At 47.5% G+C, this 26,879-nt stretch overlaps 1 protein-coding gene across 1 annotated transcript in view; it reads right to left on the reverse strand.

Annotated features, from left to right (window-relative positions):
- FANCD2 (FA complementation group D2) overlaps window positions 1–26,879 on the reverse strand; it is a 1,230,368-nt gene that overhangs the window by 448,987 nt on the left and 754,502 nt on the right. The window lies entirely within an intron of this gene.

Consider the following 26,879-nt stretch of genomic DNA (forward strand, 5'->3'; position numbering starts at 1 on the left):
CATGACCAGGTTAAAACCATGTAGGAACAGAAAGAAAGTTAAACTATAACTGGGTCTACAAGTTCCCACAATTGTGAAGGTTGGTGAGTGATCAGGGCAGTTAGCAAACCCAGGGGAAACTTTTCCTTTACACAAATAAGTAAATATATAATATTTAATTTCAAAATGATCAGAAGTGCCTAACAGAAAATTTCCCAAAAAAGGCATACATACGGGGCCGGGAAAGTGGCGCTAGATTAAGGTGTCTGCCTTGCAAGCGCTAGCGTAGGACGGACTGCGGTTCGATGCCCCAGCGTCCCATATGGTCCCCCCAAGCCAGGAGCGATTTCTGAGCACATAGTCAGGAGTAGCCCCTGTTTTGGGGTGTGGCCCCAAAACAAAAAAGAGGCATACATATAGCCAACAGAAAAATAAAATAATGTTTAGTATCCTAACAATCATGTAAATATGTACTAATCAAAATCATAATGAGATAACATGTAACCTTTGTCACAGAAGCCATTTTCAAAAGGACAAAATAATAAGTTAAGAATGGAGAAAAGAGAGTCTTTGTAAGCAACTGATGCTACCACCATGAAAAAATAGTACAGAAGTTTCTCAAAATAAAAAAGACATCATATGGGCCCGGAGAGATAGCACAGTGGCATTTGCCTTGCAAGCAAACCAGGACCAAAGGTGGTTGGTTCGAATCCAGGTGTCCCATATGGTCCCCCGTTACTGCCAGGAGCTATTTCTGAGCAGACAGCCAGGAGTAACCCCTGAGCAACGCCGCGTGTGGCCCAAAAACCAAAAAAAAAAGACATCATATGATTCAACAATACTATTTCTGGATACATATCCAAAGACAACAAAATCACTCACTCAAAAAAGTATGTATACCCTCCCCCAATTCATTGAAGCTTTATTTACAATTGTCAAGAAGTAGGGGCAAGAGTGATTGAACAGCTAGCAGGATATTTGGTTTTCATGCTGCTGGCATCTCATAATATCCCGAGCCTGCCAGAAACGCTCCCTGAGCACCAATCTAAAATCCACCCTGAGCACCCCTGTATATGGCCCCAAACAAAAAAAGAAAAGGAAAATGTAACTGTTCAATAAATAAATGGGCAGAGATGGTGCTCCATCTACATACGCACATATATTTGTACTTAGGTATATGTATATTCCTGATCTTATTCACAAGTAATAATATTTACGCATTAAAAACAAATGAATTCATCCCTTTATGTCATGGTTAGACTTCTAGGGCATGAAGTGAAAGAAGTCTGACAGAAAAAGAAATATCTTATGTCTTACTTGGGTGTGGAGCTTAAAAGAGTGAAAACAGCAAACTAATAGTAATAATAGTAATAATAGTAATAATAATAATAATAATAATAAGGCCCGGATAGATACCACAGTGGCCTTTGCCTTGCAAGCAGCCGATCCAGGACCAAAGATGGTTGGTTGGAATCCCGGTGTCCTATATGATACCCTGTGCCTGCCAGGAGCTATTTCTGAGCAGACAGCCAGGAGTAACCCCTGAGCACCACCAGGTGTGGCCCAAAAACCAAAATAATAATAATAATAATGATAATTTTAGATATCCAGAAAACAGGTGGGTGGTTACTAAAGGAGGAGGGAAGGAGATTGGAAAAATAGATAAGGAAAATCAAAAGGTACAAAATCCACTTATAAAATGAATAAATCTTGGACCATAAAATGTGATATTTATGGGGCCGGAGAGATAGCATGGAGGTAAAGCATTTCCCTTGCATGCAGCAGGTCGGTGGTTCAAATCCCAGCATCCCATATGGTCCCCTGAGTTAGCCAGGAGCAACTTCTGAGCATAGAGCCAGGAGTAACCACTGAGCATGGCCGGATGTGACCCAAAAAAAACAAACAAAAAACAAAAAAAAGTGATATCTAGTTATTCTGTGATTTGTATTTGAATGCTACTAAGAGAAATCTAAAAAGTTCCTATCACAAAAAAAAAAAACAATTACTGAGCCAGGAGTAACGTCTGAGAGCTGCTGGGTGTGACAAAAAAAATAGCATATCGTTATGCTGTATGTCTAAAACCAATATGCTGTATGTCAATATTGTCTTAGTTAAGAAAATACGAAAATATAAAATCCAACCTTCTTTACATAATAGCAAATATTTCTCTAAGGTTTATATGATATTGGTGCATGACAGAATATCTTAATTTGGTTTTGGGGCCACACCCATTTGACACTCAGGGGTTACTCTTGGCTATGTGCTCAGAAATCGCCCCTGGCTTGGGGAACCATATGGGACACTGGGGGATCGAACTGCGGTCCGTCATATGCTAGCGCTTGCAAGGCAGACACCTTAACTCTAGTGCCACCTTCCCGGCCCCAAGAATATCTTTGCCTATAAAACAAAAGTATTATTTAAGTCAACCTCTTCTTTTTTTTTTTTTTTTTTTTTTGGTTTTTGGGCCACACCCGGTAATGCTCAGTGGTTACTCCTGGCTATGTGCTCAGAAGTTGCTCCTGGCTTGGGGGACCATATGGGACACTGGGGAATCGAACCGCGGTCCGTCCAAGGCTAGCACAGGCAAGGCAGGCGCCTTACCTTTAGCACCACCGCCCGGCCCAGTCAACCTCTTCTTAACACAGAAATAAACTCAAGACTATAGAGCTTTTATTTGGTACCAGTTAAATGTCCATATACACTAGAAATTTAATACAATTCTGCTTTATTTTTTTTCATTGCAATTCAATGCATTTTACTCTAAAATATTCAACCTCAAATTGTAATTATAGGGAAAATGGTCCTTTGATTGATTCAATTGTCTTTCCGAAAAAAGGAAAAATCAAAGAAACAAAAACTTGCATTGATTTGTTGCCCCCTAACATTGTATTCAGCACAGAACAAAAAAGGGAAATGTGATTTTATCTAGCAACATCCATTCTTGAGTCTACCATTCATGTGTATTGAATCCATTTATCATAAGTCTAAGTACTCATATCATAAGTACCACTTTCATTTTCACCTTCTTTCAGTTGCTTTTGGTGGTGAAAGAAAGAGTGCCAAGAAATAGTAGAAAAGTTAAAATAAATATTGAAAGCATTGTTCAGATTCTAACAAAATAAACATATTTCAATTTAGAAAGCAGAAATTTCTTTACCAACTAGAACTGGGTGTGTATTTATATAGTTTTTTTGTATTTATATAGTTTTATTGGTAATTTATATTACAGAACTAGAACAATAGTTTTCTTACTGCTTTTCCTCAGGTACAAATTTGAATTTTCTAAGTGAAAAGGTAACATTAATTGAAGAAACTCTCTAAAATTGGTAGCAACTTTTTTTCTTTACCATGAGACAAACATGTAAACTTTATATCCTGAGCTCGCAGAACCCATCGCAATACAAGCAACGACATTGCAATTTGGAAAACACTCAGTGAAGAAAAAAATCGACATAACACAAGGTCATAGACTGGTTAAAATGTTCTCCTTTGCTCTGGTGTGCCTCGCTGGTGGTAATTGTTTTGAGAACATACTAATAGAGAACAGGAGATGGAGCTCTTCCCTAACAGGAGCTCAAGGTGACGCCCAGCTTTTAGGATTAAACTCACTTACTTTTAGCCTACAAGATACAGACTTCCAGAAATCAGGGCAGTCATGATGTCTCCTGATTATCAGTTACATATATCAGGATGGATCCACTTTGGGGAAATCCAAGTCCTTTCTAATCTTAAGCTAAATTCTCTCTTCTTTCTCTCTCATTCTTTTTCTCTCCCCCCCTTCCCTCTCGTTTAACCTCTCACTCCTGTTCTTCATGCCTCTTCCTAGCTGTGTGTCAGAGAAAAATATTGCTTCTCTTTGACATGAACAATTGTTATTCATTCTCAAGTGCAGTCGATTCAAAAGAAACTTTGGGAACCTTCATTTCATCAGGGCAATCACTCTTAAAGATAACCTAAGTATTCTTTTCTTCCTGCTTACCCCACATAAATATGTTTGATTCTTCTCAGCATTTTTCGAAAACCTTCCCCTCCTTTCCCTTTTATTCTGCTTGTATAGTAGGAAAATCATCTAAAGGTAAAAATTCATCACAATGGTAAGGAAGCAAAAGGGAAAAAGGCTTTATTCCCTCTGAGAAAATACTGAGGAGACGAATAAAATGCTTTATGTATCTGAATGAGTAGCCCAGTCAGAGAAAAGCTTTATGGAAGGATTCCAAAAGTACTTAGCTACACCGACTAAAATCTGTTTAAACAGCTTTGAGGTTCCCACTGGACAGGATATGTAGTGAAAGCTTTGGAAATGGCACCTTTTAGTTCATTCTTAGTTCATTCTCTATGTTTCTCTTTGAGTGCACTCACTCATAAAAGGAACGGCCTCAGAATTCTAGCTAGGTTATAAGTGAAATGAAGAGTGCACTGGCTTAAATTTCCACTTGCTAAGTTTGTCTTATTTTTCCCCAAAACAAGTAAACTCCAAAGCAAGATGCACGGTGATGCTAGCCTGGTAACCATGGACAGCTCTCATCCAGCTACTAGGCTCATTAGTCAACTAAGCAAAGGCTGTCTTTTTTTTTTTTTTTTAACTCTGGAAGGCAATAGTCTCTGCTGTTCTTCTGAGTTAGAAGAGGTTCCTGGGGTTTTTTTTTTGTATCTTAACTGAGACAGTTCAACTCCAGGGAAATGATTTAATGATTTCTGAGCATGGAGCCAGGAGTAATCCCTGAGGGCTGCTGGGTGTGACCCAAAATGCAAAAACAAAAAAAAAAAAAAAGAAAATATCTTGGGGCCAGGGTGATAGCATGGAGGTAAGGCATTTGCCTTTCATACAGAAGGACCAGGGTTTAAATCCTGCATTCCATATGGTCTCCTGAGCCTGCCAGGGGCAATTTCTGAGCGTGAAGCCAGGAGTAACCCCTGAGCACTGCCGGGTGTGAAACACCCCCCCCAAAAAGAAAAGAAAATATCTCCAAGGTCAGAATATTGCTCTTTCCTGGAGGGCAAATATCACCCTAGATGAGAACTACATTTAAACCACTTGATTACTCTATTTCAGATTCTCTTGTCATGAATAGACTGATTGAGGCTTTGTTTTCCTTTTTCCTTTTTTTTTCATTTGTTATTTTCTCGCACTCTTTGGGTGGCACTCAGGGGTTACTCCTGACTCTACACTCAAAATTCGCTCCTGGCAGGCTCTGTGGACCCGATGGGATGCAGGGAATCAAACCCAGTTCCATCCTGGGTGGCTGTGTTCTAGACAAAGGCCCTGCAACTGCTGTACTATCTTTCTGGCCCTTGGTTTGTTTTTCTAACTTGAAACTGGGAAAGCTGAAAATAGGGGTGAGAAGTAGCTGGCAGGCTGGATTGCAGACCTGCCATGCACAGGGTCCTGGCTAGATCCCTGTCACCTCATAGTCCCCAAGTACGAGCACAACACCTCTGTTTAGCACCAGCTGAAAAGGCCCCTCCAGTCCCCATTTAAAAAAAGTATAAACAAGGATAAATTCAAGAAATCAAATATTATTTTACTAAGCATGCCATTTAGAAATATACAACCAGGGCCAAAGAGATAACATGGACATAAAGCAGTTGCCTTGAATGCATTGAACCCCAGCATACCATATGGCCCCCTGAGCCCACCAGGAGTGATTTCTGAGCCTAGAACCGGGAGTAACCCTTGAGTGACCCCAAACACCCCACCAAAAAAATAAAAGAAATATGCAACCAATAGAGGGGGAAGGGATGGAACCTGAGAACACTAGTGAAAGTTCACACTTAGTGATATGATCGATGCTGGAACACTGCATGTCTCAAGCTCAGCTCTGAATAACTACAAGTGCCTTAAAATTTATTTTTATTATTTTGACCACTTCCCCAGGACCTGTCTGCAAAAGGGTACATTTTTTGGGACCAGTGTGACTATTAAAATGAGTAAATAGGGGCTGGATAGATAGGATGGAGGTAGGGCATTTGTCTTGCATGCAAAAGGATGGTGGTTCGAACATCGACACCCATATGGTCCCCTGAGCCTGTGGGAGCCATTTCTGAGGGGAGAGCTAAGAGTAATCCCTGAGCACTGCAGGGTGTGACCCAAAAAAACCCCTAAAATTCAGTGCTGGGGATCAAACGTGTTCGTCACGTTTAATTTTGGGGAATTACACATTGCACAGCTCGGTGCTTGGGAGACTATCTGGGGTGTCAGGAATCAATCCAGGCTAGGGACATGCAAGGGGAAGGTCCTTACAGCTGTCCTCCCTCCAGCCTGCAAGGGGTGGTGCCTTGGATGCAGTGTTAGCCAGAGAAACAGAGGTCCCCTACTGGGGGCCACTAGAACTTAGACAGCTGAGGCTTTGTCCTCTAGAGGTGGGAACTCCTAGAGCAGAAACTTGGGGTGAGTGAGCCACCTCTTATCCGGCGCCCCCTTATCCACAGTTAGTTGATATTCAGGCCTGGCATTTTATGTACAACCCTGGCCTGATTTTCCTTTCTCCCTCCTTTTCTTCCTTGCTTCCGTGCTCCTCCCTCCCTCCATCCTCCCATCCTTTCTTCCTTTCCTCCCTCCCACTGTGCTATCCACTCTGAGTCCTCAGACTATTTTTTTAGTCTTAGCCATGGTGCTAAGCACCAACCATGAAATCTCAGAAGCTGTTTGGAATCACTATTCTGTCCTGCCAGTTTTTCTTTTTTTCTCTTTGGTTTTTGGGACACACGTGCTGATGGTCCCCCGAGCCTGAAGCGATACTGAGTTCAGAGCCAGGAGTAACCCCTAAAACTCCTGAAAGCTGGCTGCCAGAGTACTGCAAAAATGGTTGGCTGGACTATTTTTGTTGCCCTGTTGTTCTTCCTGCCTTTCCCTTTCCTCTGGTCTTCTCTGACTGCCCCCCACCCCCCACTTTGTCTTATCCTCCACTCTCTCTCATCTCTCCTCCTTTCTCCCCCTCTTCCCCCTCCCTCCCTCTCCCTCTCCCTCTCGCCTCTCCCCTTTCCCTCTCTCCCTCTCTCCATCTCTCCCTTTCTCTCCCTCTTTCCCTCTCCCCTTTCTCTCTCTCTCTCTCCCCTCCCTCCCTCCCTCACTCCACTGGCAAAGGGGTTGCCTGTAAGACTTGTGGCTTCTCTACTGTGTCTTTTCCCTATTAAACTCGACCTCTGGAAAAACCTTTCTTTGTCATAGTCATGCGTACCTGGCAGTGAGCTTTGGCACCAGAGCTCGGAACTGGACTGGCTGCATGCAAACCAAGTGCAGTATGTATTGTCCAGCCCCGAGTTTTGATCCCTAGTACTAATGGCCCCTTGGCACCTCCAAGAACAACACATTCCCACAACTGATGAGAAGCAGGTATAGCCCCAAAACAAAAGGGTGTGGGCCCCAAACAAAAGAAATTGAGAGGTGTTGTGTGGGGAGGTGGTCCATACTTACTCCCGATGGCGTCTGGGACCATATGGCATGCCTGGGATCAAATCCAGGTCAGGCCCATGCGAGGCAAGTGCCATACCTGTTTATTGCTCTGGCCCAATATAATTTTTTTGTTTCTGGGCTAAACCAGCACTGTTCAGGTTTTACTTCTTGCTTGCACTCCTGGTGGTACACAGAGGTCCGTACTGGAAACTGGGGATCAAACCTGTGTTGGCTGTGTGCAAGGCAAACACGCTATCCACTGTACTATAACTCTAGCCCCCAATAATAATTTTAAAAGCCCCCCATTTTTTGGTTTTTGGGTGACACCCAGGAGCACTTAGGGGTCATTCCTGGCTCTACACTCAGAAATCGCTCCTGGCAGGCTCAGGGACCATATGAGATGCCGGGATTTGAACCACCAACCTTTTGCATGCAAGGCAAAGGCCTTACCTCTATGCTATTTCTCCGGCCCTAAAGAGACCTTTCATAGCAGAACTTATGTATGAGCACCAGTCTCTTAATTTCTTTGCATAAATCACAAATCAATGTCATTTAAAACTGAATAATGAGGCAATTTAAAGGGAAAAATAAAACAACAAGAAATAGCTAGAGCTTCAAATGATTTATTTGTGAAACTAGTACAGCACAAATCTAAATTTTAGAAGAAAGAAAGCAGAATTTCAAAACTAGCAATTAGCTTGCAGGTCCAGAATGCTGACTGGTCATGGGTGCACTGAGGGAAAGCCAAAATGGAATCTGGGCCCGGGTCAGTTGCATCTCACTATGACCTAAGACATTCACTTAAATCGAAATGATACCCCACGATAAGGACAGTATAAGTCATTTCTCCTAAGAAAGGGAGCAGTACGCAGCAGTTCACATGATTTAATACAAACCCTCAGTAACACCAAAATAAGATGCTTCCTTTGAAAAGAGAAGGACAGCTAGTAGCTGCGAATACAAGGACACCGACTATGAATTGGCACTGAAAGGGACTGGGAGGACTGAGTGACAGTAAGAGAGTGTGTGAGTGAGAGAGAGAGTGTCTATTAAATCAAGAGTTGTCGCTGTCATCCCTACTTGGTTTCTCTTCTCTGCCATTTGCCTCATTACCTTCACCATCCCAAGGGTAGGTACTAGGGGCCTCCATGTTGTGTTCGTGTGTGTGTGTGTGTTTGTGTGGTCTAATCAGGCATCGTCACTGTCATCATTACTTGGCTCTTTTTCTTTGGTACTGGCTTCATCATTTTCATCATCCTAAGGGGTAAAAACAATCAATGAGTTATTGGCTTTGAAAACACAGTCAGCTGTGTTTACATCTTAACACCTAGCCCAGTGCTCAGGAAGCTGCTTGTGATGCAAATGTCCTCCCGCTGTGCTCTCTCTCGAGCCCCTGATCTTTTCTATTCATCACCCCTGGCAGTGCTTAGGGGGCGCATCCCAGTGCAGGGATGGATGGCTCTGGGATCCAAACTGCCTCGAGTTAAACCCAGCTGGAGCATGCAGCACAAGCTAGACATGACTCGGGAGACCCAAGGGGCTTTTCTCCTATCGAAAATTGTTCTCGGGGCCCGGGCGGTGGCGCTAAAGGTAAGGTGCCTGCCTTGCCTGCGCTAGCCTTGGACGGACCGCGGTTCTATCCCCCGGTGTCCCATATGGTCCCCCAACCAGGAGCAACTTCTGAGCACATAGCCAGGAGTAGCCCCTGAGCGTTTCCGGATGTGGCCCAAAAACCAAAAAAAAAAAAAAAAAAAAAAAAAGAAAAAAAAGAAAATTGTTCTCGGGGCCTGGAGAGATAGCACAGCGGCGTTTGCCTTGGAAACAGCCGATCCAGGAACAAAGGTGGTTGGTTTGAACCCCAGTGTCCCATAGGGTCCCCCGTGCCTGCCAGGAGCTATTTCTGAGCAGACAGCCAGGAGTAACCCCTGAGAACTGCCGGGTGTGGCCCAAAAAACCAAACAAACAAACAAACACTTGTCTCGGAAAACCGGGAGAGCAGGCGGCAGACGTCTCATAGGTTCCCCCCCAGAAGGCCAGGGGCGATTTGTGCGTAGAGACCAGGTGGAACCCCTTAGAGTCCCCTGGAACGGCCCAATAGGGAATGGCCTCTACATACCCCGGTGTTCCAGGGGGATGGCGCGGGGTCCAAAGAAGCTTCGGGGTTCAAGGGAGGAGCGATTTCCAAAGGGGCTTCGGGGTTCAAGGGAGGAGCGATTTCCAAAGGGGCTTCGGGGTTCAAGGGGGTGGTAGGCCCCTGGACCAAGGCGCCCCGTCCCCGGCCTCTCCCTCGGCCTCGGCCTCTCCCTCGGCCTGGGCCCCTTCCGCGATTCCCTGGAAGGAAGACAAGCTAGTCTAGTAACAAAGAAACTTTCCCAGACCCAGGGGGCTTTCTCTCCTATGAAATCGTTGTGCGGTCCGGAGAGAAAACCTGGCGGTAATGCGTTTGCCTTGCATGCAGAAGGACGGTGTTCGAATCCGCCATCCCATAGGGACCTTCCCCCCCCTCCCGCAGCAGGCCAGGGGTGACCTGTGAGGGACCAGGAGGAACCCCTGAGCGCGCCCGAGTGGCCCAAATGCAAATGACCGCTTACCGCCTTCGGCCCTTTGCCTTAAATGCGAACGGGAGAAGTCTCTAACCACTCCCGCCGCCGCTCTAATTTCGGCCGCTGTCCTTTCTGCCAATGCTAATTGTACCCCCTCCAACACGACTTGTGCGACTTGTGCGACTTGTTCCACCAGGCGCCGCCATGGGTCTTGCTGCTGGTAGCGCCTGTCACTGCCCAAAACCCAAAATCAGAAAGACTATTTTGCTCAGACAACCCAGGTGGCTGACTCAGGAATCCCGCGCTGAACCCCGCGTCCCAGACGGCCCCCGCTGCCTTAACAGAAACCATATTTCCCCATGTTGGTGTGCAGAACAGAGGGGAGGCCACTCTGGGCCCAGCCCGTCAAGAATCCCCTATGGTTCAGCAGAGAGCGCACCCCGAAGTGGCAGGGTGAGGGCATAGAGCAGTCGAGGCCTTTCCAGGATGCAGCCAGCCCACCTCAGTCCCCAGCATGCAGGTCTCCCCACATGGCCTACACAGCCCTATCTCCCTTCCAGCTCTTCAGCAGGCTCACCCACGAGGACGACCACCGCGAGGACGTGCAGCGTAGTCTTCCATCTCCAGGCCTTCAGCTTGACTTCGACTCCGTCTTTTAAATACCCCCCCATCCCAGGTGTGGGCAGTTCTGATCATTCATTCAGGTGGGATCAGTTCAGGTGGGGAGGGGTTACAGTTGGGCACACGCACCTGGATAACTGAGGATTTCCAAACTCCAAAGTATATTTCCCCAGAATTGCGGAAACGTATATTAAAATTAGATACAAAACTTTCTGTTTGCTGGAAGGCACCTCTAGCCACCCTGCGACCCAACTCTTTCGCTTCACACTCAGGGAAGTGCACTTGGCCTGGCTTTGTAAAAACCCCCGCAGGCCAGCCCGGACAACACAAGTTGCTCCCCGGAGCTTACAGCTTACAGCTTGCCCATTTTGACATATAACACGATCCTATGTAGCCTGAATTTGGGATCCGGGTTAGGGGCGGCTGGGGCGCTCGGGGACACTCGCCAACTCCCCAAATCCTCCAGGACAATCGCCTGTCACCACACACATCCCCTTGGGCCCAAGTCAGGGGCTAATGTACCCATGGCCTCCCGCCTGGGCTCTGTCACTTTCTCTGCTGGGGCAGACTCTGGATTTGTTTGTTTTGGGGTTTCACTTGGTGCAAACATTGATCACTCACCGTCCTTTCTCATGGGGGGAGGTTCGTTGGCCATAGGCCGTGGCCTGATCCTTCTTGGTCTTCAGCCGGCGGGGGCTGGGGTAGAGCTGCGGACTTTGGGGCCATGGGACTGCTGATGACACCCCCGTGGCCACCTCGGACACGGGAGTCACCGCCTCCGCCTGTTTTTCATCCTCCTCCTTAATCCGTATGCTGGTGCTGTTGCCCAAAAACAAAAACAAAACAAACAAACAAAAAACAATGGTTCTCCAGTAGGACGTTTGCTTTCCAAACAGTAAACCCAGGTTGTTGACTAAGGTGGTTGGCTCGGTTTCCGCATCCCATGTGGTCCCCCAACCCAGGACAGATTTCTGAGTACAGAGCCAGGAGGAACCCCTGATTTCACAGGGTAGGACACCCCCCCCAAATGAAAATTTTCACAATTCCAATTACCATTAAAATCTAAAAAAATGAACTAATCCTCTCGCTAAAAATTACCATCTAGCAATAGAGGTGCTCACCAAGAAAATATGAATTTACCAGCCAGAGAGATAGCATGGAGGTAAGGCATTTGCCTCTCATGCAGAAGTTCAGTTGTTCGAATCCCGGCATTCCATATGGTCCCCTGAGCCTGCCAGGAGCCAGGAGCAACTTCTGAGCATAAAGCCAGGTGTGACCCAAAAAACAATATATATGTGTGTGTGTGTGTGTGTGTGTGTGTGTGTGTGTGTGTGTGTGTATATGAATTTAAAAGCTTTTGTTTGGCTTTTTTTCTTACAAAGGGAGAAAAAAGCCAAGTAGCTTTGGGCCATGAGTGCTACCCCAAAACAAACAGGTTGGGGGTAGGCAAAAAACAGGGGTGAGGATGCAGATCTGAGAACCAAAACAGGCATACCCCAGTTGTTCCCAGCAACCCCACTTGGGTTTAGAAAGCACAGGCAGTCTCTCACTAAAGGATAAAATAAAAATAGCTATATCCTCACCTGTAGCCCTAACTTTGGGGCACTGGTTTGTTGTTTTTATTGGTTTGGGGGCCCCACAAGCAGGGGCTCAGGGGTTAATCTTGGCTCCGCACCACAGGCTCAATAAGTGACCATATAGGGTGTCTGAACTCGAACCCTGGTTCGGCAGCTTGCAAGGCAAACACCATCCTCATTCAGCCCTGCTCATAGCGCTCTCTTAGGCTCAGGCCCTTCGATCCCCCCAAATTTGCAATAACTGGAAGGCATCAAGAGATCAAATAGCAGAGAGATAGCACAGCGGCGTTTGCCTTGTAAGCAGCCGATCCAGGACCAAAGGTGGTTGGTTCGAATCCTGGTGTCTCATATGGTCCCCCGTGCCTGCCTGGAGCTATTTCTGAAAAGACAGCCCAGAGAAACCCCTGAGCACCACCGGCTGTGCCCCCCCCCAAAAGAGACCAAATAGAAGGAATGACTTTGCAGGGAATGAAAATATAAGCATGGGAGAGCGAAAAAGATCACAGAAATCTGTGTGCACCTGGGTTAGCTTTTTCACCAAGGGTAGCTGACCCCTTAGGGTGCGCATCACGAAGGAAGGGGAGCTGGGGGAGGTTGGAAAAACACTTTGAATTGAATGCAGAAACCGGACACTCTTGGGGCTCCCAAGCCCAAATCAGAACCAGAACAAGCAGGGGTGACCCAAAAAAGGAACCTCAAGAGCCAGGCATGCAGACACAGGGCGAACCTTCAACCTCAATCTCTCACATCCCCAAATACCGTCCCTTGACTCCAAGCAAATATCCCTTCCCCCAAAAAATAACCCAAATCCATGCACAAGCGGTGATCAGCACAGACCCATGGAGCCTGTCTCCTGCTGGGGAGACTTGGCACAGACGAGTTGCTGCATAAAGGTGCACAATAGGGCACCGCGTGTCGAGCAGATGAGATGGCTATACAGTTCTTGGGGCGCATGTGGGCCAGACAAGAGGTGCATTCACCCGTGGGTGCTGGGCCGGGGAAGCGCGCACATCTATCACGGACACATGGAACCAAGCACACACACACAAAGCGGGGCCAAGAGCACTCCAAGCCTCGGGGACCATCCCCAAGCCCAGCCCAGCCTGTGGGTCTAGAGAGTTTGGAGAGCCTGGAGCACGCTCGCTACGTCGTCCAGGGGGGACACACAGAGGGCAAGGCTTGGGAGACCCTCGACTCACCTCGTCATTGTGGTGCTGGCAGATCTAGGTTCTCAGGGAAGAAGGCCAGGTCCACCGCCTAGGCCTGCAGCACTGCCTTCTGCTCAACAAGGGGCAGTGCAGCTTGAAGGTGCTATTATGTTACTGATCCTAACCTAATCACTAAATGTGCCCTACCCTAGGGTGTGACCTGGCATTTGCTCCCACACTAGGGTGGTACCTGATTCTGCTCCCACCCTATGGTGGTACCTGCTTCTGGGGTAAGGCAAATGACTTACCTCCATGCCATATCTCTAGCCCTGCCAGGAGTTATTTCTGAGTGCAGGGCACAGAACCAGTAGTAACATCCACCCCCCAGCACTGCTGGATGTGGTCCAAAAACTTGAAAAAGAATTCCGTTTTGTGGGGGCAGAATGATAGTACAGCAAGAAAGGCACACACACATACACACATTCACACTCTCACACACACATACACAAACACACGCTGACCAGGGTTCTATATCTGTCACCATCACATATGGTCCCCAAGCAAGCCAGGAGTAATTCTTGAGTACAGAGTAACCCTTGAACACTGCCTGGTGTGACTCCTCCAAGAGAAAATAATTTTGTTTGGTTTTAGGGTCACACCCGGCAGTGCTCAGGGGTTACTCCTGGCTCTATGTTCAGAAATTGCTCCTGGCAGGCTCAGGTCCCTTGAACCCCATTTGGGGTGATCCCTGAGCATTTCTGGGTAAGGTCCCAACATACTCCCACCCCAAAATGAAATGAAAGTACAGCTGTAAGGCTTTTGTCTTGCATAAGTCCATCCTGGTTTTGATCCCTGACATTCCAGAATGTCCCCTGAGCCTCCAGTAGTGAGCCCCAAGCACAGAGCCAGGGGTCAGCTCTAATAACAACCAGATGTGTCCAAAAAAAGCAACAACAAAACAAAATGGGGCCCTGAGAGATAGCACAGCGGTGTTTGCCTTGCAAGCAGCCTAAGGTGGTTGGTTTAAATCCCAGTGTCCAATAGGATTCCCCCATGCCTCCAAAGAGCTATTTCTGAGCAGACAGCCAGGAGTAACCCCTGAGCACCACCGGGTTTAGCCCAAAAACCAAAAAACCAAAAACAAAAAAAAAAAATAAACGCACTATTGTTTTCTTAAATTTGCCCTAGACCTTCTGCTAATAGCTCTCAACTGATATCCTCTGTCAGAGTCCCAAGTTCCATATTATTCATTGAGCATTTTCATGAGGCTCTTTCCTGACCTCTTCTGACCTGTTTAATCCCTTGTATGAGCATTGTTGTGTATGTAAACATTTCATGGGATTATTAACTAACTGACCCTACCCTGATTGGTGATTTTGCCCTACCCTAGGGTGGGAGCAGAATGCCAGGTCACACACTAGGGTAGGGCACAATCACTGACCAGGGTAGTGTCAGTAACATAATAATCCCATAGAAATGTTTATATACACAACAAGCATAGGAATGACATTTTCAATTCCTTCCCTCATAGCTTCAAGAGAATAACACAGCTTTATCCATCTATGTATCACACACTGACCATGGCAGCTAATCTATTTCAGATACTGATGTGAATGATTGCCGATCAAATGAGATGAGACTTATAAAACTTATTGTTAAAATTTGCCTAAAATACACTCTAAAATTTATATGAAATATAAATATATATATATTGTTTTTTTTTTTTTTTTTTGGTTTTTGGCTCACACCCGGCAGTGCTCAGGGGTTACTCCTGGCTGTCTGCTCAGAAATAGCTCCTGGCAGGCACGGGGGACCATATGGGACACCGGGATTCGAACCAACCACCTTTGGTCCTGGATAGGCTGTTTCCAAGGCAAACGCCGCTGTGCTATCTCTCAGGCCCGCCCCCCCCCGCCATTTGAGTCTTTAAAGAAAAATTTATGTTGGTCCAGAGAGGTGGCACATGCATGCAGGCATTTGATTGCACAAAGCAACTCAGGTTTTTTTATTTTTGTTTTTATTTTTTTTGGTTTATGGGTCCCAGTCGTCAGCACTCAGAAGTTCCTATTGGCTCTATGCTCAGAAATCGCTCCTGGCACGCTTGGGGACCACATGGGATGCTGGTATTCAAAACACTGCCCTTCTGCATCTAAGGGAAACGCATTACTGCTGTGCTATCTCTCCGGCCCCCAACTCAGGTTTGATCTCCAGCACCTCAGATGGACTTCAGTTGTCACCAGGAGTGAGTCCTGAGCACTGGGCTAGGAGTTAAACTGTAAACACAGCTGACTGTAGCCCCCATACCAATAATTTAATGATTGTTTTTACCCCTTAGGATGATGAAGATGAAGCGAGTGCCGAAGAAAAAGAGCCAAGTAGTGATGACAGAAACGATGACTGATTAGACACACACCCACGAACACAACATGAAGGCCTCTTAGGACCTTCCTTAGAATGGTGACGGTGATGAGGCAAGTGCTAGAGAAGAGAAACCAGGTAGGGATGACAATGACTACCCCCGATTTGATAGACGCACACACTCTGTCTTTCTCTCTCACACACACAGTTTCTATTACTGTCACTCAGTCCTCCCAGTCCCTTTCAGTGCAAGTTCACAGCCTGTATCCTTGTGTTCGCCACTAGCTGACCTTTGTATTTGACAGGAAGCATCTTATTTTGGCGTTATTAGGGTTTGTGTTAAATCATGTTAAGTGCTGCGTACTTCTCCCTTTCTGATGAGAAATGACTTATTCTGTCCTTATTGTGGGGTTTGTATCATTTCGATTTAAGTGAATTTCTTAGGTCATAGTGAGACGCAGCTGACCCTGGCCCAGATTCCATTTTGACTTTCTGTGCGTGCACCCCTGACCAGTCAGCATTCTGGACCGGCGAGCTAATTGCTAGCTTTGAAATTCTGCTTTCTTCTAAAATTTACATGTGTGCTGTACCAGTTTCACAAATGAATCATTTGAAACTCTAGCTACTTCTTGTTTCATTTTTTCTTCCAAATTGCCTCATTATTCTAGGTTTAAATGGCATTGGTTTGTGATTTATGCAAAGAAATTAAGAGCCTGGTGTTCATATATAAGTTCTGCTAAAAAAGGACTATTTAGGGCCAGAGAAATAGCATGGAGCTAAGGCGCTTGCCTTGCATGCAGAAGGTCGGTGGTTCAAATCCCGGCATCCCATATGGTCCCCGAGCCTGCCAAGAATGACCCCCGAGCGCTGATGGGTGTGACCAAAAACCAAAAAAAGGTTGGGGCTTTTAAAATTATTATTGGGAGCTAGAGTTATAGTACAGTGGATAGCGTGTTTGCCTTGCACACAGCCAACACAGGTTTGATGCCCAGTTTCCAGTATGGACCTCTGTGTACCACCAGGAGTAATTCATGAGTGCGAACTCAGAAGGAAACCCTGAAAAGTGCTGGTTTAGCCACCAAAATAATTTTATTGGGCCAGAGTAATAAACAGGTGTGGTACTTGCCTCGCATTTGCCTGACCTGGTTATGATCCCAGGCATGCCATATGGTCCCAGACGCTATTAGGAGTAAGTATGGACCAGCTCCCCCCACCACACACACACCTCTCAATATTTTTTCCTCATTTGGGTCCCACACCCTTTTATACTGGGACTATTCCTGCTCCTCATCAGGTGCGGGAAGGTGCTGTTCTTGGAGGTGCCAAGGGGCCATTAGTACTAGGGATCAAAACTCAGGGCTGGAGCAAAAGGAAAATGAATACTGCACTTGCTTTGCATGCAGTCAATCCAGTTCCGAGCTCTGGGGCCAAAGCCCACTGCCAGGTAGGTACGACACTGACAAGGAAAGGTTTTTCCAGAGGTCGAATTTAATAGGGAAAAGCCAAGGTAGAGAAGCCACAAGCCTTACAGCCAACCCCTTGGCCAGGAGATAGAAAGGAGGTGAAGACAAACTGGGATTAGGGGGTAATCAGAGAGGACCACAGGAAAAGGAAAGGCAGGAGGAGTAACAGGGCAACAAAAATAGTGAGTCCAGCCAACCATATTTCTAGTTCTCTGGCAGCCAGCTTTCAGGAGTTTCAGGAGTTACTCCTGGCTCTGCACTCAGAATCGCTCCATGCTCAGGGACCATCAGCAGGTGTGGGAGGAGGGAGGGATGAGAAAGGGAGGAGGAGGGAAGTAAGAAAAGGAAGGAGGAAGAAAGGAAAATCAGGCCACAGTTGTACATAAAATTCCAGGCCTGAATTTCAACTAACTGGATAAAAGGTGGCTCACAGACCCAAAGGTACTGCTCTAGAAGTTCCCACCTACCTCGAGAGGACAAAGCCTCAGTTGTCCAAGATCTGGAGGCCCCCTAGTAGGGAACCTCTGTTTCTCTGGCCAACACTGCATCCAAGGCCCCTCCCCTTGCAGGCTGGAGAGGAAAGCTGGAAGGACCCTCACCTTGCATGCCCCTAGCCTGGATTGATAGCTGACACCCTAGATAGTCTCCCAAGCACCTACAAGAGTGATCCCTGAGCACAGAGCCAGGCAATGTGTAGGCCCCTCTATTCTGCACCTGGGATCCTGCCATGGGGGAGGCAGTGCCAATGCAGTTGACATCCAGAGTAACTGATCAGGGGCTAGTTCAGGAGGCTTTATCCAGCCTGGGCCCAACTCTGCTGTCACAAGCCCCAAATCACTGTCCCCAGGGCTGTATCTTTTCTCCATGATTGCCTGGCAACTGCCTTTTTGACCAGGGGGTGGGGGGGCAAAGGAGCTGAGTAGGGTGATCCCAGGCCGACTCCCACCTCCATTTCACTGGCTGCACTGGGTCTGCAGGAGCACTTTTCCTGTCCGGTGTGCTCCCTTCCCACTATGACTTTCACCCATCTAATCTACATGTTAGACAAACCCACTTCAAAAGTCTGCCAGTATTACCTTGCATAAGACATAGAGACTGGTGCCAGAGCAATGAATAGTATGGTGGACAGGGCACTTCCCTCAAGATTAGTCTGCCAGGGTTCAATCTCTGGTATCCCATAGGCTGCAGACAACGGGGTCATCCCTGTGCAAGTAAAACCCGATGTACTATCCCCTCTGGCTCCCAAAATGAAGAGTTTTAAGGGCTATAAAGACTACACACTGAGCAAGATTCTTGCTTTTTACACTGCCATTTCAAGTACAGTCCACAGTACCCTAGATAGTCCCTTGAGTACACTTATTTGCCTTACATGCAGCTGATCCAGAATGGACTGTGGTTTGAATCCCGGTTTCTCATATGTCCACCTTCAGTGATTTCAGAGTGCAGAGCCAGGAGGAACCCCTGAGCGCTGCCAGATGTGACCCAACAATCATTTCTTTTATTTGTTTTTGGGCCACACCCGGCTATGCTCAGGGGTTACTCCTGGCAGGCACGGGGGACCATATGGGACACCGGGATTTGAACCAACCACCTTTGGTCCTGGATCGGCTGCTTGCAAGGCAAAAGCCACTGTGCTATCACTCCGGGCCCCCAACAATCATTTCTATTCTTTATCCACTCAATCAGCTTATTCCATAAAGTAAAATCAAACACATTCTGCCTAAATGTTTGAATAAAAATATCGAGATCCTCTAGTATTTAGCACTTTTTGTCCAAAACAAAAAAACTCAACATTTTAACGGCAGTATCTTAAAATACATAATTTATAAAGTTTTATTGACTTGCCTAGTTAGGTGAATCATCAGACTGTTTTTAGAGTTACTCTTAAGAAAGAGACTAAAACCATGATAATATTCCTGTTACCATATTTACAGTGTGTGCTCAAAGGAATGTCACTTGCCTTTCATTTAAGAATGACTTGTCTTCAAGGAGACAAGTAAAATCCACCTGGAAATTTGTACTTCTTGCCTTATGTATAATCATCATTCAATAACGGCTCTATTTATTTATTTATTTTTGAAACAGCCAGAAGAAAGAAGACAAACCATAGGAGGACCTAATTTATATGTCTCACATAGAAAAACTGGAACAGGGAATCCCATCTTTTGAAAGGGGGAGATGTCTACATCATTCTTAACTCCACAGTGAAAAAGGACAAGGACAGAGAAGGAAAGCAATTGAGAGGAAGAATTGATAGATGGAACCATGGGAGTCAGAGTTCAAGGGGATCTGAGAACATCAGTGATTTAAAGGAGTCATGAATTTAAATATAGAAATGACATGATCAACACTAAAAAAAGAGATCCAAAATAACAACCCAAGTAATAAATGTGCCTATCAAGTGCAAGGAAAGGGGGAATGCAAAGTGGGTCAGGACGACCCCAAGTATTTTTTTCTAAAAATATATTGTAGGGAGAGAGGTAGGTCGTGGAAATTTTTTTTGGGATACAAAAGGAGAGAGACACTGTGGCTCAGAAGGACCCTTTCTGGGGCCGGGCGGTGGCGCTGGAGGTAAGGTGCCTGCCTTACCTGCGCTAGCCTAGGACGGACCGCGGTTCGATCCCCCGGTGTCCCATATGGTCTCCCAAGAAGCCAGGAGCAACTTCTGAGCGCATAGCCAGGAGTAACCCCTGAGCGTCACCGGGTGTGGCCCAAAAACCAAAAAAAAAAAAAAAAAAAAAAAAGAAGGACCCTTTCTTTTAACCCAATTTTTATAGGGACAGTATTTCAGGCGGTATTTCAGAGGCCAGGAGATCCGGAGACATCTAGTGATGTCTCCGAGGAGGCGGCCTGGGTTGGAGTCCAAGAGGAGGAGGCAGCCTCCATTGAAGATCACGAGGAGGAGGACCAGGAGGAGGCCTCGGCTGGAATCCAGGAGGAGGAGGAGGAGAAGGCAGCCTCCATTGAAGACCACGAGGAGGAGGACCAGGAGGAGGCCTCGGCTGGAATCTGCGAGTCGGCCTCGGATGCAGGGTTAGACTCTGGTTGCTCTCTGTGCATCTCTGGATGGAAATTACAAGAACAATAGTAATATAATTCTGAGTGGAGGAATCATAAGCATTAGATGAAATTTTCAAACTTTCCATATGTTCACCTGCCATTTGGGAGCATGCAATTCATACACAAACTTACAAAAAAACAAATTTTTATAAAGTTTTCATCTGCCCTTTGGAAGCCAAAACTTAAAAACTTAAGTGTGTGTGGAGAAAACCCAGTTTTATTCTCCGTCATTGCTAGCACGGCCTAGAGAGTTAGTAAAAAGAAAATATGTCGGATGTAGGGAAGAAAGTAGAGAAGAATTAGAATGGGGTATTTTCTGTGGCTTAGGAGGGTGATTTGTAGGAGAAATAAGGGCAATTTGAGGAAAATGAACATGAAAAGAATTTTTCTGGACATTATCCCATAGGCAGGAGTAGTCTGGGGACCATATGGGATGCCGATTCGAACTACAGTTCATTCTGGATGATCTGCTTGCAAGGCAAACGCCCTGCCTTCATGGCATGGGGGAATCTAAGGGGTGCCGGGATTTGAACCACCTTTGGTCCTGGCCAGCTGCTTGTGAGGCAAATGCCCTCCCGCTGTGCTATCTTGGGCCCCTGATCTTTTTTATTTATCACACCTGCCAGTGCTTAGGAGGTGTTTCCCAGTGCAGGGATGGATGGCTCTGGGATCCAAACTGCCTCGAGTAAAACCCAGCTGGAGCGTGCAGCACAAGCTTGTCACAACTTGCCAGACCCAAGGGGCTTTTCTTCTATTAAAAATTGTTCTCGGGGCCCGGAGAGATAGCACAGCGGCGTTTGCCTTGCAAGCAGCCAATCCAGGACCAAAGGTGGTTGGATCGAATCCCGATGTCCCATAGGGTCCCCTGTGCCTGCCAGGAGCTATTTCTGAGCAGACAGCCAGGAGTGACCGCTGAGCACTGCCGGGTGTAGCCCAAAAACCAAAAAAAAATTTTTTTTTCTCGAAAAACCAGGGAGAGAGTGGGCGGCAGGCGTTTGCCTTGAATGCTGAATGACTGTGTTCGAATCCCGGCATCCCATAGGGTCCTTCCCCCCCTCATCCCCAGCAGGCCAGGGGCGATCTGTGAGGGACCAGGAGGAACCCCTGAGCACGCTGCGTGTGGCCCAAAAGCAAATGACTGCTTACCCCTTTGTGCAGTCTCCGGGGCCTGGGGCATCCGCTGCAAAGGCGAACTGGCTCTTGGCGCTCCCGCTGCCTCCCGACCGCGACGATGCCTGCGCCTGAAGCCGCCGACAGCCCTCTCTCTGGCGACTCTTGCAGCCATCACCGCCGCTGCAGCTAAGGCCAGTGCTTCAGTAGCTAGCATCTCCTCCGCATTTTCGGGGACCGCAGCCACCCACTCCACGAAGAAGCACTCCATTTCACGGGTCAAAGCCACCATGAACCGCCGGCAGTCCTGCTCCTGGTGGCGCCTGTCACTGCAGGAGCAGCGGCCCAAAACCCAATATCAAAGACTATTGCTTAGCTGACCCAGGTGGCTGACTAAGGAATCCCGCGCTGAACCCCGCGTCCCAGACGGCCCCCGCTGCCTTAACAGAAACCATGTTTCCCCATGTTGGTGTTCAGAACAGAGGGGAGGCTGCTCTGGGCCCAGCCCGGTCCCGAAGCCCCTATGGTCTGGCAGAGAGCCCACCCGAAGGTGGCAGGGTGAGGGCAGAGATGCACAGAGCAGTCGAGGCATTTCCAGGACGCAGCCAGCCCACCTCACACTCCCCAGCATGCAGGTCTCCCCACACGGCCTACACAGCCCTATCTCCCTTCCAGCTCTTCCTGCAGGCTTACCCATGGCGGTGCTGACGCCCACCAGTTTCCTCCATCTCCAAGCTTTCCCTGCTTTCCGACTTTCCATTTTGGGCAGTTCTGATCATTCAGGTGGGATCAGTTCAGGTGAGGAGGGGTTACAGCGATAGAAGAGGCATACATGTATGAATGACTATGTAAGACACACAATAGAATGCAACAACCGGACAACATGCACCACGATAACTGAGGACTTTCAAACTCCAAAGTATATTTCCCCAGAATTGCGCAAACATATTCAAATTAGATAGAAAACTTTCTGTTTGCAGTAAGACACCTGTCACCACCCTATGACCCAACTCTTTCCCTTCAGACTCAGGGAAGTGCTCTTGGCCTGACCTTGTAAAATGCCCGCAGCCCAGCCGGACCACACAGGGTGCTCCCCGGAACTTACAGCTTACAGCTTGTCTTTGAACCTTTCCCCAAATGCCCACTTTGACATCCACCGTGGTCCTAAGTAGCCTGAATTCGGGTACCTGGTTAGGGGGCGGCTGGGGCCCTCGGGGACATTCGGCCAACCCCCCTAAATCCTCCAGGACAATAGCCTGTCACCACACACATCCCCTTGGGCCCAAGTAAGGGGCTAATGAACCCATGGCCACCTGCCTGGACTCAGTCTCCCTCTCCCCTTGGGCAGGTCTGGGTTTGCTAGTTTTGGGGTTTCACCGGGGACAAACAATGGTCACTCACCCTCCTGAAATTTTCATGAATCCTAGTATCATTAAAACCTAAAATAATGAACTAAGCCTTTCGCTAGAAATTACCTTTTAGCAATAGAGGAACTCACCAAGAAAATATAAATTTAGGGATCGGAGAGATAGCATGGAGGTAAGGCATTTGCCTCTCATGCAGAAGGTCAGTGGTTCGAATACCCGAGTCCCATATGGTCCCCTGAGCCTGCCAAGATTCAGGAGCAACTTCTGAGCATAGACCCAGGAGTAACCCGGAGCACAGCCAGGTGTGACCCAAAAACAAATATATATATATGATTTTGTTTGGCTTTTTTACTTCCAAAGTGAGAAAGAAGCTAGTCGGCTTTGGGCCATGAGTGCTACCCCAAAACTAACAGGTTGGGGGTAGGCAAAAATCGAGGGGTGAGGGTGCAGAGCTCAGAACTAAAACAGGCACACCCCAGTTGTTCCCAGCAACCCCACTTGGGTTTAGAAAGCAAGGCAGTCTCTCTCTAAAGGATAAAATAAAAATAGCTATACCCTCATCCGTAGCCCTAACTTTGGGGTATTGGTTTGTTGTTTTTATTGGTTTGGGGGACCTAGCAGCAGGCGCACAGGGGTTAATCTAGGCTTTGCACAGCAGGCTCAATAAGTGACCATATGGGGTGTCTGAGGTCGAACCATGCCAGGCAGCTTGCAAGGCAAACACCCTCCTCATTCAGCCCTGCCCATAATACTCTCTTAGGCTTGGGCCCTTCGATGATCCCCCCAAACTTGCAATAAGTGGAAGGCATCAAGAGACCAAATAGCAGAGAGATAGCACAGCGGTGTTTGCCTTGCAAGCAGCTGATCCAGGACCAAAGGTGGTTATTTCGAATCCCGGTGTCCCAAATGGTCCCCCGTGCCTGCCATGAGCTATTTCTGAGCAGACAGCCTAGAAAAACCCCTGAGCACCTCCGGGTATGCCCCCCCAAAAAAGAGATCAAATAGAAGGAATGACTTTGCAGGGCATGAAAATATAAGCATGGGAGAGTGAAAAAGAACACAGAAATCTGCGTGCACCTGGGTTAGCTTTTTCACCAAGGGTAGCTGACCCCTTAGGATGCACATCCCGAAGGAAGGGGAGCTGGGGGAGGTTGGAAAAACACTTTGAATTGAATGCAGAAACCGGACTCTCTTGGGGCTCCCAAGCCCAAATCAGAACCAGAACAAGCAGGGGTGACCCAAAAAAGGAACCTCAAGAGCCACATGGCGAACTTTCAACCTCAACCTCTTACATCCCCAGATACCGTCCCTTGACTCCACGCAAATATCCCCTTCCCCCCAAAAATAACCCAAATCCATGCACAAGCGGTGATGAGCACAGACCCATGGAGTCCTGCTCCTGCTGGGGAGACTTGGCACGGATGAGTTGCTGCATAAAGGCGCACAATAGAGCACCGGGTGTCGAGCAGATGAGCTGGCTGTACAGCTCTTGGGGCGCATGGGCCAGACAAGAGGTGCATTCACCTGTGGGTGCTGGGCCGGGGAAGCACGCAGATCTATCACGGACACATGGAACCAAGCAAACACACAAAAAGCAGGGCCAAGAGCACTCCAAGCCTCAGGGCCCGTCCCCACGCCCAGCCCATGAGCCTAGAGAGTTTGGAGAGCCTGGAGCACGCAAGCCATGTCGTCCAGGGGAGACACACAGAGGGGCAAGCCATGTCGTCCAGAGGAGACACACAGAGGGCAAGGCGTGGGGGACCCTCGACTCATCTCGTCATTTTGGTGCTGGCAGATCTAGGTGCTCGGAGAACAAGGCCAGGTCCACAGCCTAGGCCTGCAGCACTGCCTTCTGCTCACATGTGGGGCAATGCAGCTTGAGGGTGTTATTGTTTCTGATCCTACCATAATCAATAATTGTGCCCTACCCTAGGGTGTGACCTGGCATTTGCTTCCACTATAGGGTGGTACCTGATTCTGCTCCCACCCTAGGCTGTTAACTTATTTTGGGGTAAGGCAAATGCCTTACCTCCATGCCATATCTCTAGCCCTGCCAGGAGTTATTTCTGAGTGCAGGGCACAGAACCAGTAGAAACATCCACCCCCCAGCACTGCTGATGTGGTCCAAAAACTTGGAAAAGAATTCCGTTTTGTGGGGGCAGAATGATAGTACAGCAAGAAAGGCACACACACATACACACATTCACACTCTCTCTCACACACATACACAAACACACGCTGACCAGGGTTCTATCTCTGTCACCATCACATATGGTCCCCAAGCAAGCCAGGAGTAATTCTTGAGTACAGAGTAACCCTTGAACACTGCCTGGTGTGACTCCTCCAAGAGAAAATAGTTTTGTTTTGGTTTTAGGGTCACACCTGGTAGTGCTCAGGGGTTACTCTTGGCTCTATGCTCAGAAATTGCTCCTGGCAGGCTCAGATCCCTTGAACCCCATTTGGGGTGATCCCTGAGCATTTCTGGGTAAGGCCCCAACATACCCCCACCCCAAAATGAAATGAAAGTACAGCTGTAAGGCTTTTGTCTTGCATAAGTCCAACCTGGTTTTGATCCATGACATTCCAAAATGTCCCCTGAGCCTCCAGTAGTGAGCCCCAAGCACAGAGCCAGGGGTCAGCTCTAATAAAGGCCAGATGTGTCCAAAAAAGGCAACAATAAAACAAATTGGGGCCCGGAGAGATAGCACAGGGAAGTTTGCCTTGCAAGCAGCCTAAGGTGGTTGGTTTGAATACCAGTGTCCCATAGGATCCCCTGTGCCTCCCAAGAGCTATTTCTGAGCAGACAGCTAGGAGTACCCCCTGAGTACCGCCGGGTTTATATAAAAAAACAAACAAAAAACACACACAAAACAAAATGAAGGGCCAGAGAGGACCCACATATGGTCTTGAGTCCTGTCAAGAGTAATACGCATGTGTGGGGGAGATGGCACAGTAGTAGTGCATTTGCCTAGCATGCGGTTGACCTGCAATGGACCTGGTTTCAATCCCTGGCATCCCATATAACCGGTTCCTTGAGCCTGTTAGGAGTGATTTCTGAGCACAGAACCAGCAGTAACCCCATAGCATTCCTAGGTGTGGCCCCCTCCAAAAAAAAAAAAACAACAAAAACATCCCAAAATTGTACTCCATGAAGAAAAAAGTAAACCATGTTCATAAAGACATGAATAAGCCCTGCTTAGTGTCCCCCAAAGCAGCAAATATAGAGGTGAGGGCTGAAATAATAGTACAGTGAGTAGGGCACTTGCCTTGCATGCAGCTGACCTGGATAGGCCACCAGTATCTGCTATGGTACCTCAAGTTCCATCAGAAATGAGCCCTGTACACAGCCCTAGTGTGTGTGATTCCAAAAAGAAAACCAAGGTGTCTGTGTGTGTGTGAGACAGAGACAGAGAGAAACCTGGAGGGAGACCTGGAGAGAGACTTGGAGAGAGACTTAGACAGAGACCTGGAGAGAGGAGTGCATGGTACTCTGCATGCAGGCAGAAGATTCTTGTGCTCTCCTTGGCACCTTGTCTTAAGCACTGCTGAGAGTAGCCCGAGTACTGGAGTACTGAGTATTCGTGAAGACCCCAAAAACAAAAACATATCAACCATAGGCCAAAAATAGCACAGAGGGGAGGGGCATTTGACTTGCATGTGGCAGACCTTGGTTCAATCCCCAGCATCCCATATGGTTCCCCAAGCCTGCCAGGTAGGGTTTCAGAGAGTAGAGCTATGAGCAACACCTTAGATGCTGCAGATGTGGCCCCCAAACCACAACCAAACAAAGGGAGAGGTGAGGTAAGGACACCTTCAGAGGTGACCCCTGAAGAGTTGTGTCTGGCGTGGCTCCCAGCCCACCAGGTGTGGCCACCCCAAGCAAAACAAAAGGGTGCCTTTGATACTTGGTCTTTTCTTATTCTTTCCTCGGGGGCTACTTCCCCACTTCACTTGGAGCTCAGAGGCTGATTTGGCAGAACTCAGGGAACCGCTTGGTGCCAAGGACCATCAAAACTTGGCTTCTTGCATTGAAGGACTAGCACAGGACCGGAGTGATAGAACAGCATTAGGGCATTTGCCTTGCATGTAGCTGACCCAGGATGGACCCAGGTTCGAACCCGGCATCCGATATGGTCCCCAGATAAAGGAGTGATTTCTGTGTGAAGAGCCAGGAGTAACCCCTGAGCATCACAGGGTGTTGCACAAAAAAAATTCAACAATAACAAGTAAACAAAAAAAACATTGCTCTGTGATGCTGTA

This window comes from Suncus etruscus, chromosome 20 (assembly GCF_024139225.1).
Source record: "Suncus etruscus isolate mSunEtr1 chromosome 20, mSunEtr1.pri.cur, whole genome shotgun sequence".
Taxonomy (NCBI): Eukaryota; Metazoa; Chordata; class Mammalia; order Eulipotyphla; family Soricidae; genus Suncus; species Suncus etruscus.